Here is a 14776-nt window from a genome sequence, read left to right on the forward strand (position 1 = left end):
ACACTAAACTAAGATGGTGAACATGGTAGCCATTATACCTGTTAAACATAAACAGAATGTTAGCATTGTCATTGTGAGCATGTTAGCATGCTGATGTTAGCATTTAGCTCAAAGCAGTGCTGAGCTTAAGTGCAGCCTCACAGATGGCTTAGTCTCACTACATTTCTGTTTGTTGGTGGATTAACATAACATATTACAACATGTTCATTAGTGAGCATTGTTGTGATGGTAGGCGTATTTTTGAAGTTTGGACAGAGCCAGGCAAGCCGTTTCCATCTGCTTCCAGTCTTTATGCTAAGCTAGGCTAACCACGTCCTTACTGCAGTTCTGTACTTTTAAAAAAGTATTTTCTGGGGCATTTTGCTTTTATTCAAAGATGGACAGAAGACAGGTGACAGGAAATGAGGATGGGAGGTGACATGCAATGAAAGGAAAAAGCATATTTACCAAAATGTTGAACTATACCTTTAAAGATTTCAGTATCTCCTTCAAGATCTCTGTTGAGGATTTGCAACAGTTCACGGTTGAGTTTCTAAAAGAAAAAAAAGTTGAAATTCCAAACATCAACAGAAAGCTGGGAGGAAGTTTAGAAGTTTGGGGGCACTTCAAATCAAGGATTGTATCTTAATAAAGTTTTGTTAAAATTTCTCCAAATTTAACTTATTTTTTCTTTTCAGCTTCTATAGCTTTGGTTACTTTTGAATTCATGCACCTTGGAGGAGCTACAAATTTGCACCAGATTTTTCACCCAAACTGTGGACTAACTGTGGACTAAGTATCGCGTGTCATGGGCCGACTGTACCGCCCTCCTTCTCTCTTTGTTTGTCTGCCTGTCCCCTGTTTGTCCTCCTCCTCCTCCTGTGTGTGTGTGTGTGTGTGTGTGTGTGTGTGTGTGTGTGTGTGTGTGTGTGTGACCATCTGGGCGTGGTCTCCCGGTTCTGCTCTGCTGAGGATCTGACACACCTGCTACATACCTGTTTTCCATCCACCAATCACGAGCCTGCAGTATGTCTACCTGGCTCTTCACTCCAGTCTTTGCCAGATCGTCTGTTTGCCTACGTGGTATTACGCTTCGGTCGCAGAGCCTCTGCGCTAGAGTTTTCGCCTGTTTGTACTTGTCTCGTTTAATTCTATGCTTCCCTGTGCTCAGGTTAACCGCTCGGCTCAAATCCTGGATCCTGATTGCTTCACCTGCTCCAGCCAGCTGCCCTACTCTGCCTGCTCCACCGGACATACAGCCATTCTCCACACCCGCCTTGCTCAGCGTCTTGGACCGGCCCAGCTCACTCAGTTTACCCTCTTTACCCAAGTGTCAGATAAACTGAGGTTTTCTCTGTACGCTAAGTCCTGTCAGGATTTGCTTTTGGGTCCAGATTCCCCTGTGTCTTATAACATCAAGTATCTGTATCAGGACTGACACGGATCAAAAACCTCTCCAAAAGTCTAAATGGATGTAATGAACTTCAAAATGTGGTCACCTGATCCATAATCAACCTCTGGAGTCTTTAACAAGCACATCTGTCTGCTCAGCTATTGATGGTTTGTTTTGTAGGCCTGGTGAAAAGCGGAGTGCTAATGAGGTTTTCCCCAGCTCCAGCCAGGCAGGGCACCACTCAACCATTAAGTCAATTAAGAGTAGACTGGGGCTCCTTTAATTTGGTTCTAATTAAAGTGCAGGAAGTGAAACAGCAGCGCTCACCTACCTACCTTCAGGCTGAACGGGCTTTCTTGTGCTCTCTGGAAGCCATTAGCACATGTGGCCTCACTGGATGGATTGAGCATTTACTGGGTTTTACAGAGCTCATAACAGCGTGTCATCACAAGTTAGATGAAGAATTTATTGTCTGTGAAGAAGACCGTTGCTCTCTTCCACGGCCTCTGAAAAGACTTTCTTTTGGCGGATCTTCTTCCACAGTTTATAAAGGTATGGCAGTCTGTACAGTTACAATCTGAGCTTGCTTGTCTGGTATGAAGGTCATGAAGAGGAATGAACGCCAGTCCCTCCAGTCAATATCTGAGCAATGACAACGGGTTGCCTGTTCTCAGGCAAGCACAGAGAATACTGTCTGACCCATATCACGTTCTCCACGCAGAGAAGGAGCTCTTATCCTCTGGCAGACGATATAGAGAACCCCAATGTAAACTCAGTGACTTTAAAAACTCATTTGTGCCTACCTCAATTAACATTTTAAATAATGTTGCTTGAGGCTGCAGGGGTTGTGCAATAGCTTCATGGTGTTCTTATCACTGCTTGTGTAATATATGTATTTTTTTTTGTGGTTGGGATTTGCTACAGTATGTGCTGCTTTGTTTATTTGTTATTTTTTATTATTACAACTATGGCGGCAGCCAGTTATGTGTGCGTGTGAGTCAAATTTCCCTACGGTGACACTAAAGTATTTCATATCGTATTTTAAAGTACATACTGTACTAATGTTTACAGTCAATGACATTACTGGCAAGTATGTAATGAACAAATGTCCCATATTGTACTGCATGTACAGGAAATTATGCAAAATGTGTTGATGGATGCCACTAAAACCCTTTTTTTTTTTTAGACCATTTACTACAAACCACTCTTACTTTACATCACAGCTAATCATTTTGTCTTCAGCTTTCTGACATGCACCTTGTTACACAAATTTAGTTGTTTTTTTTTGTCTCGTGTTTGAATAAGCCCATGACTCACTTTTATGTAAATGTTGGCATGGCAAACAGACCTACACTTTCAACACAGCTCAAATTTGAATTGAATGCTGTCACATTAATGTAAAAGTTCCAGCAGCACGGTTTAATATACACAGAGATATTAAATGCACGTCTTGTTTCACCCTCTTAAGAGCTATATGTATTAAATATATCAATTAATTATCATTTCATATGCACAATCTAATCAGTTTAATAGACCACAAAACCCCTGGAATGAGCCAATTTTGAGTCGTTGAGGACATTCCTCTCATGTCTGATCAGTCTATAAAAATGTAGAAATGATCAAAATAAACAGTTCAGTTTGCCAGCTCTCATCGCTCATCGCTCCCCACTAGAAAACCCAGAGCTCAGTGCGAGGGGAACATAAACTCAGAGCCTGCAGGTTGATGCTGGGGTGGAGCTGATGTTTAAGAAACGCTATATGAACAGCGACAGCATAGCTTTCAGGTGGTGGTGTGGCAGCAGGCGTGCAGCAAGAGCAGAGCAGAGCCCTGACAGCTGGAGTCCACGGCCGTGATCAAAAAGGGTGCGTTGGATACATGTTGCAGTGGCAGGAGCAGCGAACTTGATTTGACTGCCTGAACTAGCAGCCTTTGCTTTATTCTATGAGTCAGACCAGCTCTCGCCACCTATCTTTTCTATATTTGCATGGAAGAGAAATATAAATATCCAGCAAAATGCTTTACATACTGTGAGCAAACAGGAATTAAATGAGAATGCCACTTTGTCTTGTCATTCTCTGCTTGTGCACTGTCAGATATTTGAAAAAAGGCAGCTCTATCTAATAAACTGATAAGAACATTTATGAGAGGATTCACTGTGAGAAGCTGTGGCGAGTGTCCATCATGCTCATGATGGACATTTATTAAGGGTTTGTTTTACAATGCATCAGCGATGCAGCCTAAGAGAGAACTGAGAACACTCTTCTTCCTTCATATCATTACTCAACAGATACAGTAGATGATGCTAGCAATATTTTGTTTTGCATGTCTGAAAAGGGCTAGTGAATTATAAATACAAGAAACCTACGAATGTTGAAAGAAAGCTGAAATATTTAGAGCTGCTCTAATCAGTATTTTCAATTTAGATCTGTTAACAAACCCACAGAGAATTATCCTCACCTCTGCAGTTCTCCTCAGCTCAACGTTTTAGAGTCTTTTAGCTCATTGTTTTGGTTTGATGGCTGTTCAGTAGTTCAGCTCAGCACTATTATGACAGCCATTTCCAACACGAGGAGGCAGCTGTTTTTAGTGAAAAAGCTCTGTTAAACCCACTGTGCACTACCTGCTCAGCAGCAATGCAGCAAAAGAGCCCCATATTTCTCTCAGGAGCTGGTGGAGACCAAAAGCAGAGCTAAAAGGAGAGTGAATGTTGGACTTACATTCATCAGGTGACACAAACTCCAAATGAATGCTCTGTGTCTGCTGGATGTGAAACAGGAAACTGACTGCTAACTAGTAAGCCATAACAAATCTATAAGTTGATAATATGTCATTGTTGTGTTTACAGCTTGTTGAGCTGCTCTCAAGAGGCAAAAAAATAATCAGTTAATACAGTATAGTATTACAGTGTCTTATTTTTGTAGTTTCGTCCATCATTTCTGTCAGTAATAATAACATTGCATTCACCCAGGTAATTGCTGAGCTCTGGGAATGCAGTGACATCGCTAAAAAGAAGTCGACGGGGCAACAGACAGGAGCAGTCACACAATCGGACAGGTTGTGAACAAACCCCAGGTTAGCCGCGCTTCTTTCCAGTTGTTTCCATGTTGCTGCCAAGATGTTGCCATGTTTCAGATCTCTGTAATTACTTTGGTGATAGAAATGATGGCCAAAAGTACAGAAATAAGTTGTAATAAATTGGAATTAATATCAATGGGACACATTTGACAGTGTTTCCTGAATGTAGAGGTGAGTACTTCAGTACAGGTGCATTTTGTAAAGCACTATCTCCACGCTGGCCATTAAACGATATCTCAGTGAGTTCCTGTAGCCTCTCATGAGCTGCTTGATGAGCAGCTGCTTTGTTTTTGGCCTCAGCACACAAAAAGTTCCCAGCATGAAATATTCTGCATTGAGTGACTGTAAAAGCTTGTCAACTCAGCACCGACCACACTACAAAGCAGATTTAATGCTGGGTTTGATAACACAGTTAGAGAGAAAATGAGGCGGCTGCCGGGAGGGCTGGGAATTAAAGTGCTTTTTTTCCTCCTCTTTCTTGTTCAAGTTCACACTCGGGTCCATCTGGTGGCAGGTGGTTCAGAGCAGCTGAATAGGCAGCGGTCCAGACTCTCCTCCTCACCCATCACACATGGCTAACTTATCAGAACAGACATAATGAAAGCAGCAACGACACTCACCGTGCCTGTAATCTCTGTCAGGGATGAGACTTTGATTCACAGACGCTTTCAGCACATTTGTCGACATTTTTTTCCCCCATTTTCCCCTCCTTTCCTGTTGGGTTCTGTGGCGGCTTGGCATTGTCTGTTTGTGTGTGTGTGTGTGTGTGTGTGTGTGTGTGTGTGTGTGTGTGTCCTCACACAGACGGGGTGGGCTGGCAGAGGTCACGGTTCGCCGGCCCGCCTAGATCCATCAAGAGGAACAAAGCAGGGGGAGAAGGAGCAGTGCCAAGCCCCCCTGAAATCAAAGACCAGGTTTGGGATTGGGATTCGCTCCAAAAGGCTGGACCCATTTTGGTAGTGCAGGGGGTCTCGGGCAGCCAGGGGGAGGAGGAGGAGGAGGAGGTTAAAAACAATAATCAAATCCACCACAGCGTCTGAGGACTGGGCCGGTTGAGAGAGCTGGCTGAAGCCTCTGCGTGCAGCATCCCTTCTCGTCCCTCCCCTTTGAAGTCTGCTTGCTTTTGTTCTTTACATAACTTGATCGGATATTTGAAAGGCTAATTTGTATGCATTCTGTGAGTGGGGGCTGGAGGGACTAAGGCAGAACCGCCCGCCACCCAGAATTCCACAGGGGTGCTGACAGGAAGGTCAACACGATTGGCCACAGGGGGAAATGGGGGACACAAGCAAGCCAGAAGCATATGATAAGTGTCTTTGAATTATTGCAGCTCTGTCCAAATTTGATGACAATGGCAAAGTGGTCGGGGGGGCTGAAATCCCTTTGCACACAGAGACCACACATGCTTTGGTGGTCTTCATTTTGCTGTCAGCTTCCCCACTGGACGATACAGCAATAGGCTGCGAAGGCAAATATGAATAAACACTTCAAAGGAGCTCTGATACGGCTGATTTCGGAGCTGGACCCTCCAAATGTTGTACTTTTATTTTTGTGCTTTTTATTCAGTGTACTATTCAGCTCCAAACAACCAACATACTTCATCTGAATTAAACTCAGTTGTTGGACATGAAGCAGATGTATTCCTTTATTGCACCAAGTGTTTATGATGAATTGGAATGAATAGAAAACTGAAACAGATCTTCATCATCTAGAAAAGATTAAAAATATCCATGATGTTAATACCAATACCTAAATGTTTTCCCACGGGCTACACACAGCACTTGGTCCCACAGAATGCCACCGGTCTGTTAGTCACTTAACCATGCCCCGAAACTAAAGTGTACTTTTAAGCCAGTGGGGGAAAAGAGTTTACAAAGAAGCGACACTAAGAGCTCCGTGAGGCTGTACACACGGCGCTTTGAGCTAAATGCTAACATGCTCCCAATGACAATGCTTACATTTAGCATCTATAATGTTAACCATGTTCACCTAGCCTGTTAGCACGCTAACTTTTGTTAATTAACAGCTGAAGCTGATGGGAAGGTAGTTGTGTCGGTATTCGGTCACAACATTCAAGATACGACACATCGATGTAAGAGCGTGAGTTTCTGTAGAAAGCATTTTTTCAGACAGTTAAGATTATATCTCCATCATGTGGGCCTGGACGCTCCACCTGCTTCTGTGCAAATAACCCAGAGCAGCATGCCTTCAGACAGCGAGGGAGGCGAGAGGAGGGAGGAAGGAGAGACTTTTCATCAACCTTGAGCTTTAATGACTTCCTCGAGGTGCTTTTTGACTGCCGTCCAGAGGCCCGGCGGGGGGGGAGCCTTCCTCCTCAGCCTTGGCCTCGTGCCAGGGTGACAATCAATGCCTCTGTGTCTCTTCTGCGGGAGATTATTTCGAAGGTCTCCCCCTTTTTATTGGAGGAAATGGTATTTGGAAGCTCAAACAGGATGTCCTGCTGACTGGCCGGGACTCTGAACCATCCCCGCCCATTCTTCCTCTATACCCCCAGCTCTGTTCTCTCAGAGGAAAACAGCTTAAATTAATCCAGGAGTCTAAGCAGCCACTTTCTCTTTTTCTTGTCTCCATTTGGAATGGCAGCGGAATCATTCACAAATGAAACTACCAGAGGCTTCGGTAGGTCTGCTGTCTGCTGGAGATGATGATCCATTCAAAGGTGCAGATGGAGTTTTACTGTCCCATAACACAAAATGACAACAATTTCTGACTTCTCCCGGATACTGTCCAGATTGGCTACATTTAAAAACAGCAGTCTTGTGTTAGCAAAACAACGCGAGAAAGTTTGCTGACATCACCTAGGGTCATTTGTAAAAGGAAGATTGTTATTTTTTCTTTCAAGAATTCTCTAACAGTCTCGCTTTAAAGCTGCACTAATTCATATTTTATATATTAATAATAAATCAAATGGGTAATGTGAAGGGTGCTGAATATTGTAGTGATGAACCCACAGATAATCATCACCAACTCTGCAGTTCCTCAGTCCCCTCAGCTCTATTCGTTTTTTTTTTTTTAGCTTATTTTAGTTTTAGTTTTGGCTTTCTGGCCCACAAACTCCGCTCCCATCAGCCTCGTTTCCAGCAGCAGCTGTTTTCAGTGAAAAAGCTCTGATAAAGCCACTGTGCACTACCTGCCCAGCAGCAGACAGCAGACAGACACAGTTAGAGAGCAGCTGGTGAACACAGTGGAGCATCTAGCAGCTGAAGAGCCAGACGTTTATCTTAGGAGTTGGTGGAGACCAAACCAGAGCGAAGAGTGGGAATATCGTTCCTGGAGTCTTGGCGTCACAGTGAGGTTGCAAGGTTTGGACCTGACTGAAAAGGAACAACTATCAGTCAAATCTTGCCTATAATCATCTGTTCTGTGTGAATGAACTCTGAAATGTCAAAGAAAACGTGTTCCAACTCTGGCAAATGTCAGGAGCATAGAAATGTAAAGCAGACATACCAGAGCCTCATGGTGAGATGCGGGTTTTCATAGCAGAACACAGTTCTGACCTTTAATCCAGTACAAAATCTGATCATTCTTAAGGGTTTTTTAAATCACAGCAGAAATACAGTAATTAGCTGTTCGTGTTCATGGCATGTGTGGAGTTCATAGTTGGCCCCCTGCTGTTAGCACTGACCTTCTGACTTTTAAAGAGGCAATTTGGGCTCAGTAAAAAATGAGAGGAGTGGGAGTGCGTTGGGTTTGCACTGTGGATCATCCAAACACTGTAGAAAGAAAAAAAAGATGTAAAAACAATCAAAAAGGTCTGAACCCAGAGCTGCGGCATGTGGACAAACCCCAGCTGGAGCAGTGCCGCCACTGTGCTGCAGGACCTTAAAGCTCAGGCTTCAGTGTGGTGTTGCTGTTTGAAGGGAGGACAGCTAATGAAGTAATGAAGAGGTGTCCGACGGGAGGTGGAAGCATGGTACGATTAAAGCATGATAAATTATGTTTCCTCCACTGGAAACTCAACTTTAACGTCTTGAGTTGTGTCCAACTTTCTATCAGTAGCATGTCTGGCAATTTCATATTTTCACAGCCAGAGTTTTCCAGCTCTGATACAGTGGAGGTTCCTCCCTGGCAGTCTACAAAACAACATGAAATACAACCCTGAGATTAGAGTCTACAGCTATCTACAGCTCTGAGAGGCTGCACTTAAGCCACGTGCACAACTTGTCAGATTAATGGAGACCGGAAGTCACTCATTCCACTGGAGGGGGTAAAGGCAGGGATGCCCAGGCACAGCGAGGACTAGCTTTTCCTGCATTTTGTTTGCCGTTTCCATTCAACTGTGTCAAGACAAAGAGCTCTGCTGCGCTGTTTCAGGGACAGAGATTGTGTCAACAAATCAGTCTGCCAAAATAGCAGAAGTTGAGCATGTGTTATAAGACAAAGCCACAGGCGGAAGTAATGAATTACATTTACTCTTGTTACTGTAACAAAGTTGTTTTTTGTGTACTTGTACTTTTTAAAGTGTTTTTTAAAATATGTAATTTTACTTAAGTACTTTTTATCACAAGTATTGTACTCCGCTACACTTCCAGTCTATTACAGAGTAAAAACAAGTCACATGAAAAAGTCCTGACAAACTGTGAGAACACAACAGAAGAAAGGAGCGGGCTAGCAGCTAGTGAACTATACAAAAATGCATGACAAAGCAATAAAGTTAAGGATCTTGTCATTATGGGGTGTGTTTGTGGTTAGCATCATTGTACCTCTGCATAGTTCAAAAAGGTTGCATCTACCGTAATTAATCCCTGACTTTAATGCACCACCCGGCGGGCACGCTAAGTGACACAAATCAGACTTGTTCGTGGGCTGCAGCTGGAGTTTAGATTTTCTCTACATCTCTGTGTTGTGTACTTTGGTTATGTTTCGTTCTGCTGTTGATTCTATAACAAGTGTCAGGCTATGAAGCCTAATAATGCCTGTTTTGTCTAAGTAGGAGACATAGTACTGGAAAAAGTTTGACCTGATGACGGCTCTAGATGAAAATCAGTGGATCACCAAAGCAATCCACCCGATAGCTGTTGAGATATTTTAGTCTGGGCCAAAGAGGTGGAGCGACCTTGCCACCCTTAGAGCCCAGATGTTAGCTTGGCTAATAACTCAAGATGACTGAGCCTTTGTCAATTATCCAATAAGAACTAGACATATACATGAAACTACAAGTGTATTTTTTGCACTTATTTAGCAGATTTTTAATATTTACTTAGGTCTTAAATACTCTTATTTCTGTGACTGCATTTTGTACTGTTTGCTGTTTATGTGTCTCCCTAGATTCTCATGGGATAACTGACAAAGACTATTTATAGGCTGTGCTTTTATTTATTGTGTAAAACACCCTGATGAAGGGTGCTGAAACACTTTGGTGAAGCAGTTACAGCACACTTTAAATTCTTCATTTAAAGGCCCACCAAGAGTTTTCCTGCCAGCTAACTTTTTTTTTTTTTTTTTTTACACAGTGAGCAAGTGGTGGAAGATTACAGACAATCAGACAATTACGCCCACTATACGCAGCTATTGGTGAGAGAGGTGAGAGAGTGAGCAAAGACATGCAAAATCCATGGAGTTCTGGGAGAGAAATCAGGGAGGCAGAGTGCGGCCGTCTGAAACAGGTACAAACACTCTTGCCTTTAGACGGACAAGTTGACACATGATTGTGTGAAGCATGCTGAGGTCTTTACACAGTGGGGCCTAAAGTGCCTGTCCTGTGGGCGATGCTTGAGAAAAGGCCATGGCGACAATTCAAATCAAAAGCAACATGCTCAGGAAATTTCATTTTTGATATTTGTTGTGTACAAGTGAAAATGTGTGCCTGATGGTGGTGCTGCCAGGTGACGTTGCCATAAGGCCCGCTCCTAGTGGGGCAAAAACATGACTTGTGCATGAAATCCACAGGATGAAAATGGACTGGAACAGCACACAATTGCACCACGACTAAATATAGGAGAACACCACTGAACACCTTCCAACTCCTCCACAGAGACATTTTTAACATTTATCCTGCAGTCAGCAGGAACAGGCCTGGTAAGATGTGTGACATGGAGACTGATGAAAGCATGTGCGATTCTTCCTCGCCCACAATAAATGGGGAAACTGGATGACTTCCAACTTTTTCCTGTCAGACCACCCACTTAGACTGACATAAAAAGAACATGCACAGCACAGATTTTGTCATCCACTAGAGGAGGGAGATCAACATTTTGATCCCAGAATTCAGTAGTTCACTTTGTTGCTGTACTTTTACCCCTTTAAACTTTGATCAAGGGACGTTTAATTAACACTGCGTGCAAGACAGATAAATATCATTTTTAGATTTTTAGGTTTTAAGTCACAACTTGCAATACAAATATTCCATATAAGGGTTTCTCCTGAAAGGGGGGATCCTCTCCATACAGCAGCACTGTGTGGTTTTGATTAGGCTTACCCTCAGTATCCTTCACACAGACAACACTACCCACACCAAGTTACTATGTGAGCTCTACAAGCCCTTCTGCACTCAAGTTTCATTTGGTTTTGACAGCTGGGGGCTCAGCATCAGGCCAATGTGTCAGTGAATCCAGTATTTGAAAGTCTCTATATTTGTCAGAGACAGTGTTGTGATTGAAGAGGACTGGACAAGAAGAATGGGGTTGGCTTTGTCTCATCAACAATAACTGTGGTGTTATGGCATCATTGCGGGTTCTCTCAACTTGAATTATTTGTTTTGAGTGAGTAATCCTTGTTATAGTTTACCACCAAAAAGTTGCATGTGAATGGAAAACAGAGTGGTTAATACCTGCAGTAACCTAAACTAAACAACACTGAACTTTACACATTATTAACTGAACATTAAAATTCAAGCAGACAGATACAAGCTAGTTTTTTAAATATTATCTTCTGCCAATAGCTCCTCCTCAATGTTACACACTGGACCTTTAACACAAAATGGATAACTAGAAAACTGTGGGATGAATATTATGCCATATCTCTAAACTAAAAAAAATTCTGAAAGCTGGAAATATATCAAAAACGGTTTTGACGTCTTGCATAGGGATGTGACAGGCAGAAAAAAAATTTTAATCTCTGCAAACATTGTTTTTCCTTCTTCACAACTGCAGTGCTCTTTTTACAGTGTCTCTCCAACACATTTTCGGAGTTTCAAATGTGTCCCTGTTCTGTTGGGAAGAAAGTTGTGAAACGTTGAAACTTGAGTTTCAAAAGGGCGAATCTTTGTTTTGAAACTTGTGCGAATGTACATTTGCACTCGTATTGCAGACTGTTCTTTCAAAGCTGAGTTTATAACACCCACTTTTCAGAGATCTGCCCACCCATTTGCAAGCTTGAGAGTCACATGATTTCTGGCAGCGTTGTCTCAACTCAGGTCTGAAACTCTGAAACTCCAAAACAGGACGGTCTGAAAAGAAAAGGCTGGGATCCTGGAGGCAGGGGCATTTGCTTCATATTTCATATTTGTCCCGGTCGGGCCGTGTTCACTGGGAAGCTGCTGAGCCCTGTTCCATTTCCCACTCGCTCAGCTCCGGTTCTGGTACCCATTCCAGCGCCACTCCCCGCCAGCATTCCCCACTGGGTCCCTCTGGCCCGGGCCTGAAAACCTCCTCCTGGCGGCCCAAAGCCAGTGCTAGAGGTGTAAACAGTGACACAAACACTCACCCAGTTCTCCGAGCTCAGAGTCAGCTCATAGGACTGCTAGCTGCACAGCTAACAGAGTTAACTAGCTAAAGGCAGTTACAGTTAGCAGCAGTTAGCAGTTACGTTAGCAACAAGTAAAGCTATCTGCCCATCAGGAAACTCCGTACCCAAACGTTGAATCACAGAGAGTTGAGGCAGAGCAGCCGGAGGACATCAAAGGAAAAACCAGAAAATATATTTTCTCCATAAAACATGATCCAGTTTCACCAAAATCAATGAATAAAGTTATAAAGTTGTGTGTACAGTAAGGCCCGGCCCCCAGAAACACTCCACTCTGGCGTGGCATCTACCGCTTTCCCAACCATGTCTCATTTGTGGTCTGATTAACAGTAAATTCATCAAATCCAGTGCTCCATATCACTATTTTCCGAGCTACTGTCTGCACACATAGCCGTCGTAGCCGGTGGCGAGAGCAGCGTTTACGTCACCATGACCACATGGCCCATACAAACAAGTCAAGGGAGACTGATAAAACAGAACTGATGAATGTCATTCAGGCTTATATAAAATCATACTGTGGCTGGCAGTTATTTGTCAACTAGGAAAGCTGCCATGGCTTTTGCCCTGTAGGCCGACGTTGTTGTTTGTTTTGTCAGCTGACAATTACGTGGTTGCTGCCACTGGCTGACAGGTTACACTTCCTTTAAACATTTTTCCCGACCCTCGCCGTTTAGTGGTGCACCGGTGCACAGAAATTGAGTGGACCCACTGTGGTTTCATCTAAAGTAGGTTGGAAAAATGATAGACACCTCCAGGACCCTGGCTTTTTTTTTTTTTTTTTTTTGGAGTTTCAGCATGGATAACTCTCCCCTCTCACCCTAGCCCCCTGTTTGCAACCTGGTAAATACCTCATATTTCAATGTCCAGGCTGTTAACAAGAACAAACAATAGACTTTTTGTCTGGCATCCATTATTTACATCCTGCTGTGACTTTTTCCATCAGTAAGGTTTTTATGATATGTTTACCTGTGATAACCATGTGAATGCAGGCACCTGGCAAATATGATTTGGTAACATTTGATTTTCCAACATTACAAGAACCACCCATACGCACCATTACCAAGAGACAAAGTGTAGGAAAGACTGTGGGGTACTGAGAGCTGTGAAGGACACACTGGTTGGGGTTTCTAAATTTTAGCAAAACAAGCACACCACTTAGCCCTACACCTCCATATTTGCGCGGTCACACGTAGGGGTAGGGTGTCCCAATTCTTGTTGAGATCGAGGGGAAGGGTGAAGTGCTAGGGCTATATGATCCTCCAAACGGTTTTTCAGAGGCACACTCCAAACCGAGTGTTACCAGAATGTCTTGCGAATCATCGGCAAGCTGGCGGCAAACTGCTCACAGGCAACAAAAGAAAACCACAAATGTAAGTATTTTTTTAAATAAAGATTTCAAAATTATAACCTGCGGATCATCTTTGTTTAATGTTGTTTCAATGTATTATAAACCTAGTTGTGTGTATCATTAGTATGCTCATGTCTCTAGCTAGCCCCTCTATATGAGTGCACACTGGCAGGGTAGGAGCACGGGTTGCTAGTACAGAGCACTGGCAATGTTCATTTTTTCACGTCTTCTTTTTCTTACATTTTCCTGATTTGCTGCCGACAAACGGAAAAAGACGCCTATAGCCCACGCAAGACAAATCTGAAGACGGCATTGTGAGATGTCCTGGCAACAAACTCGTTGCATCTGTTTACGACGTCATCGGAGACTACTGATGTCAAGGTCTTGAAGGGTTGCCCCATTTCATAGGGGAATATTTCAAACACTACCCCTTGTAACTCTGTTTCAAAGGGTGAGGGTCACTTGAAAAAGAGGGGTAGGGGTGAAAGTAAAGAAATGGGATTAAGATAACCTTACAGCTGTACCAGCTGCTAACAGGCCACAACATATACAGAGTGCCATAAGTTGCCGATCCCAGAAAAAGAATGAGGGAAAAAACCTAAACCTTGGACAGTTTCCTGCAGCATTGCCTCACGGGAGCTCTGCGGTGGGGCTGGGCCTGGCATCCTCTTCCATCAGCAGTGGGCACTGATGGCTCACAGCTCAGAGTTTGTTTTACTACACTTCAGTCTAAACAAATGAGTTCCTCGCTATATCTTTTGTAAGCCAACTTTCTTGTGTTTGCGTTTTCTTTCACACTCAGCATCTGTCACACAAGCTCATTTTAAGACCTGCCTTCTTGATGTTCGGCAACCAGTCAGTAGGAAAATGTGACTGACATTTGACTAATTCAAATTTGGGGCTGTATCTGAAATCACTCCCTCGTTCACTCATTCTCCACTCCCTATATAATAAACAATAGTTTCCTCTATAGTGAGCAGTAAATTGAGAAAGTAGTGTATATGCTATAGATACTATTCACTCATAAAATGGCAGAAAGTTAATATAGTGCACTATATAGTAAATAGAATATGATTTTGAACACAGCCCTGGTGTCACTGGTAAGAAAACGCCACACAGGAAATAACAAAAGTTAAAGCCCCTATGTTTATAATTTTTATGCGATTCTCGTATCTTACGCCTTCTGAATAATTTGAAAGTTTTGTTGTTTGAAAAATTAATCACGGTGAAAACTGGTGTTGCATATGTAGTGTTCAGCCCATTCATTTCCCTGTCT

General features: G+C 43.0%; 1 long non-coding RNA gene across 1 annotated transcript; it reads left to right on the forward strand.

Annotated features, from left to right (window-relative positions):
• Positions 1–971: 971 nt before the first annotated feature.
• Positions 972–6075, forward strand: LOC122870526. Its single transcript, XR_006376592.1, has 3 exons — positions 972–1924; positions 4342–4445; positions 4936–6075. It is a non-coding gene; the product is annotated as an uncharacterized LOC122870526 (long non-coding RNA).
• The last annotated feature ends 8701 nt before the right edge of the window (positions 6076–14776 follow it).

This window comes from Siniperca chuatsi, linkage group LG22 (genome assembly GCF_020085105.1).
Source record: "Siniperca chuatsi isolate FFG_IHB_CAS linkage group LG22, ASM2008510v1, whole genome shotgun sequence".
Taxonomy (NCBI): domain Eukaryota; kingdom Metazoa; phylum Chordata; class Actinopteri; order Centrarchiformes; family Sinipercidae; genus Siniperca; species Siniperca chuatsi.